Raw genomic sequence first — 6,000 nt, forward strand, 5'->3', positions numbered from 1 at the left:
GAATCATTCAAGTAGGAATTAGAAAAGCAAGGACTCTGGGATAGTTAGCTTCTGGGAGCAATGGAAATTGGGATCCTAGCGGATTGGTTATATATGGAGGGGTTATTGGCTTTCAGAAGAGGAATTTTATTGGGTTGAAGGGAGGTTGATTTGGTACAGCCTATAAAGGCTTCATAGACCTTGTCTTCCTCGTCCCTCTCTCCTGTATAATATTGCGTCTCACCTGACGTATCGCCCCAAGTATGACCCTCGGTTCTCCTACCCAGGAGATCCTCCCTCGGTCATCTACTTCCAGGGTTGGGATCTGAGAGCGCCAGCCCTTCCCTGGCTACCTTCATTAGGGATTCTCGAGGTCTTATTGGGAGAATACCCTCCGGTTTCTCACCACTTTCTGTCATAAAGTAGTTAAAAGGGGGAAAATCTTGTAGAGTCCTGTGGGGTTTTCCTCACTGCAAATAGTGCCCACGGGATCATTCGGTCCCAGTCTTTCCCGTCCTTCTCTACCAATTTTCAAAGGATTCATTTTAGGGTCTTGTTGAATCTTTCTACCAAGCCATCGGTTTCGGGATGGTACACAGAAGTTCATAAAGTGGTAATATGATGTAGCTCTTTGACTTCTGCCATGAGCTTGCTCATAAAATCTGAACCCTGATCAGTCAATATTTCCTTGGGAAAGCCAACCCCGGAAAAATACAGTAGGAGGTGTTTAAGGATTTGCTGTGTGATATTATTTCGCATTGGGAATTCTTCAGGGTATCTAGAGGCATAATCAACAATCACAAGGATGTATTTGTGTCATGATTCCTGCCCCTCATGTCCCCAGCCCTCCAAGATGTCAGGCTGGAGCCAGGCCACAATCACCTACATGGCCCTCAAGGGCCTCTTCATCCCTCCAAAGACCCACTTGGAGTCAGACTTGGCACTTGTGGCACCAGACTCACTCACTCCCATAGGATAACATTGGGGATTGGACTTGTAGTGCATTGATGGGGACAAGATGGAAGCCCCCACATATTTCGGTTCCCAGAACTGCATGTGCAGTCTAGTCTTTTAGGTGTGGTTCAGCCCAGAGACACCTGGGATACCCAGAGACTATTTAAGCCACGCCCAGGCTAAGAAACATGCTTTGCGTTTTCTGCACCTGCAGCGTGACACTCACCGTGTTCGGATCGGTCTCCAGTAGGCCTGCATCTTTCTTCTGCGCTCAGCTCCTGCAAGAACACCGTTAGGAACAGCCTTACCTTGCAGCGCTTCTGCCCATCATTCATCGCTCCTTCTGTTCTGCTGGCATCTTTGGCGGTGTCATTCCCATCCTGGCATGCCGCTTCCTAAGGAAAAGGGAAAAGAACAGAAAAAAGGCATTAGTAACCATTCAGCAAATCTTTGCTTATTTTTTAAAGACTGTACCAGCTTCAAACGCTTACCTGAATCCCAGCCGCTCTGGGGGAACTCTGTCTCTGGAACTTCTCATCCATCTGCAAGAGGGAAAAGACACTCCAGGTTAGCGTGGAAACATATAGAGGCGCCGCATACCGCGCTTACTCACCACATTTCTTCTTCATAACCGGCATCCAGGCTGAAAACGTCGCGGCACCTAAAAGACACAGAAAAATAACTCAATTCAATACAAATATGAAAGGGTTGCATCGCACATCGTGCTCTCACTCACCTTCAGCGCTACTCATCTCAGCAGCACGTCGCCATCCCCGGACGCTGGCCTTGATCTAAGGAAGGAAAGGAACAAAGTTGGAGAACTGTTCAAAAGACCATTAAACTTACCTGTTGGACTCTTTCCAGTGAAGTAACTAGGCAGCAACGAGCCTGCATCAATCAACGCGCCTGTGCGCTGAAAGCAGGACGGAGAGCACGCTTTCCAAGAAAACAAGGTGAGCTGTGGATCAAAGGGAAGGGTTGGACCCCGGGGAAGAAGGGGTTCAAGAGCACAGAGACAATAGGGAGTAAAACTCTACCAATCCTGTGTTTCAGGCCCAGTCTCCAGTCGAGTAGACTCCAGGGAAGGGTTTGAGGTCGTAAGAGGTCAGAACAGGCTGAGTGACATCTCCGTGGATACCAGGTGAGTGTTACTGTCATGACCCTCGCCCAAAACCCCCTCTGGCAAATCCATTGGCCAGGTGGAGTCAGGACTCGGGTCTCTAGAGCCTGGCATCCTCTTCAAAAGCCCTAATGTGGCCAGTCCTGGCGCCGTTGGTGCCAGGCTCATACACCATGAAAAACAATGTGCTTGGGAACTACTTTATTGTATTGTCAGCCAACATGGAGGCATCCACATAGCTCGGTTCCTAAGAACCAAGCTATGCGGTCTAGTGTTTTGGGTGTCGTAGCTAGGAACTACTTTACCTAGACTATTTTGTTGGGGCTATTTAAACCACACCCGAGAAAGACAACACGCTTCACGTTACTTTGCAGCTTGCAACGTGACGCTCACCGTGTCCAGCTATTCCCTCGAACCTCAGAGAAGCAGAACCTGCAAGGAGACAAAAGGAACATCATTATCAGCAGCATCTTACCTACAGTCTTCATCTTTAAACACTTGCGGCTACTGAGAACAGCTTCTTCGAATCTGCACGCCTCCCGGACAGAATAACCTGAAAGAGGAAGATAGAGGCAACATTAAAGAAAGCAGTAGAGACATTTACAAATTACGAACTGCTCAAAAGGCTTACCTGGCTGGTCGCCTCTCGGCTGGCACCACTCCGGACATTCCACTCACGCTGAAGAACACTGCGACCTACAAGGAAGGAAAACACAGGTTAGCAAAGGCAAGACTTCGCAGTGCTGCGCATAGCGCTTACTTACCACATCATAGCGCTCTTAATGCGCCATCATTTACCAGCGGGGCTCAACCAAGCCAGTTCGCCGCTCTGAAGCTCCGCATACCTAAGGGAGAAAAAAGAGACATTTTAAACAAAGAAAGGCATGCAGGATAGCAACAAAACTAAAGAACAGCAATAAGACCTACCTGAACAATATCAAACGGGCCGGTGTCAGTGAAGTAACTGGACCGCACTCGCCCATGAAAGACAACACGCCCCTGCAAAGAATGCAGGACGGTGAGCACGCCTAATTCTACCTCAAAGTGAGGAGAGGGCGCCAGAGGGACTGAAATCATACGGGGGTGGAGGGAGGATACTTACCCCAGTCGGTCAGTCTTGAACACAGTCCTCCTGTAATTTCAGGCAGAACCTCCCCTGCAGACCACATCAGGGCAAATCTGAGAAGCATACCAGCGAGTAACCGGGCTGGGTGGCGTCCCTGTGGCTACCAGGTGAGCATAACAGTTACAGAACACAAAACCTCACATCAAAATCCACCTGGGCGTCATGGAAACGTCATAAACCGACCAGTTAGCCCACATGTTGGGGCAGCTACGTTCTGTAGTACATGCAGCCAGGCAGGAGACCAACACCCTGAGGAGAAAGCTGATAGTAGTCAAAGAATGCACTGATGATTTAAGCCAGCAACTTCTCCAGTCACAAGCAGGGCATGCACTATTGCCGGGAAGCGTGCCATCGATGCCAGCACCATCAGCAAATCCCGTTCAGATAACCCTTCCTAGGGCAGTTCCCTTGGCCCCGCCCGAAGGATTTAAGAGGTTTGTAACGTTCCTGAACCAGTGCCGCCTGCACTTCCATTGTAGACCAGTGGCCTTTCTGAATGACCAATCACGGGTCGCTTTTGTGCTATCCTACCTCACTGGTAGCGCCGCAGATTGGTCTGTACCCTTTCTGGCCCAAGACGATCCTTTGCTGCATGACTTCAGGGGCTTTCAGCAGGAGATGGAAAAGCTGTTTGCCCGTCATACTCATGGGCAGGCATTGGACAACAAACTTCTTTTCTTACGCCAAGGGAATTAAGACCTATTAACACACATAGCCACGTTCAATAGACTCATAGTTGAAGCAGAATGGCCAGTGAAGAAGAGAACCACGTTATTTCATCAGGGGTTGCGGGGGAAACTCAAGGATGTTCTCGCATAAGTAGTGAACCCCCCGAAAGACTGCTCAGAATTCATTGACCTTGTTGCTCAACTGGATCATAGGTTACAGGACCGAAGAGCAGATCGAACCAGACCGGACCCTCACCCCATGTATGGGCGTTCAAAGGACAATATTGCCCACACAACGGAAGGTTCAGGAGAACCAATGCAAATCGGGGGGGGGGGGTCAGATCCCCCTTAACTAAAGCGGAAAGGGATAAAAGGAGACAGCAGCAGTTATGTCTGTACTGTGGAAGGTCAGGTTGTTTCCTTAAAGTGTGCCCTGTGAAGCCACCGAGGAGGACGGTAGGGGCCACGGGCAAGGAAGATACCATCAAGGAATCGGAAACCTCCCCAGCCCGCCAAGTGTAGGGGTCCACTTGTCGAGCGAAGAAAGTGAACTACAGACCTCCCATTTTGCACTGTGGTCTTGATCAATCATCAACAACCATCTCGGATGCACGCAGTAAGAGCGTACATTGACAGTGGAGCCATTGGGAATTACATCGACCAGGATCTTGTGGCAAAGATGGGGCTTCCGTTACGCCCTAAATCAACCACCGACACTGTTACCACTGTCGACGGCACGGAAATAGCTTCTGGTCCAGTATCCCAATGCACTGCAGCTTTAACCCTTCTGTGCCAGGATGGACACCAAGAATCTATCGTTTTTGACCTCATTAAGGCACCACAGTTCCGGTTGATTTTGGGAATGCCATGGTTGGTAGCTCACAATCCTCGAATCGATTGGCGAGCAAAAGAATTGGCCTTTCCCGAGACTTGTGCCCACACATGTTATCGCCAAGAGAAACAACCAATAGACACCAGAACCTCCACGCTTGCGGCTGTGGCAATCGGCACCCTACCAAGTGAACACCAGGACTTTCAAGATGTCTTTCAGAAAGAACAGGCTAATACCCTGCCACCGCATAGACCATACGATTGCCAAATCGACCTGATACCCGGCGCACAAATCCCTTGTGGGTGCATTTACGCACTCACGGAACCAGAAAACCAGCACCTGAAGGCATATCTTGACCAATACCTGGCCATCGGGTTCATCCATCCCTCGAAGTCTCCAGCAGCCAGTCCTCTATTCTTCGTACCGAAAAAGGAGGGGGACATGAGAACGTGCATCGACTATCGCGCACTGAACCAGATGACCGTAAAAAAACGCTACCCCCTGCCACTGATCCCTGAATTTCTTGATCAAGTCAAAGATGCCCAAATCTACACAAAACTAGACCTGAGGGGGGCATATCACCTTGTTCGCGTAAAACAGGGGGACGAATGGAAAACTGCTTTTCGCACCAAATACGGCTTGTACGAATATCAAGTAATGCCCTTTGGCCTTTGCAACACGCCTGCAGCATTTCAATACTTCATGAAAGATGTCCTACGGGAATTGATTGATGTCTGTGCTCTAGTATACATCGACGATATTCTAGTATATTCCGCATCAAAGCAGGACCACGTTAAACACATCCGATCCATATTGCAGAAACTCCGTCAACACCAGCTCTATGCCAAGCTCGAAAAGTGCTCATTCCACGTCTCTGAGGTGGAATTCCTGGGCTTTATTCTCAGCCCGAATGGAATCCGAATGGATGTACACAAGGTAGATGCTATCCTGAACTGGCCATCCCCAAATTCATTCAATGGGGTTCAAATTATGCTGGGTTTTGCAAACTTCTACCGCCGGTTCATCCCAGGATTTTCGCAAATCGTGCATCCCATCACGTCATTGCTAAGGAAAAGCAACAAAAAGTTCCAGTGGACAACAGAAGCAGAGGAAGTTTTCCCGGAACTCAAAGCAATATTCACATCTGCCCCAATCTTACGCCACCCTCGCCCTGATCTCTCATACCTGGTGGAAACGGACGCCTCAAGCATGGCTATGGGAGCCGTCCTCTCACAAAAGGACCCCGAAACGAGCCAGTTACACTCTGTTGCCTTCTGGTCACGTAAATTCACACCCCCTAAACTCAATTACGCTATCACAG

This window comes from Ambystoma mexicanum, chromosome 3q (assembly GCF_040938575.1).
Source record: "Ambystoma mexicanum isolate Mex_15411 chromosome 3q, UKY_AmexF1_1, whole genome shotgun sequence".
Lineage (NCBI taxonomy): Eukaryota > Metazoa > Chordata > Amphibia > Caudata > Ambystomatidae > Ambystoma > Ambystoma mexicanum.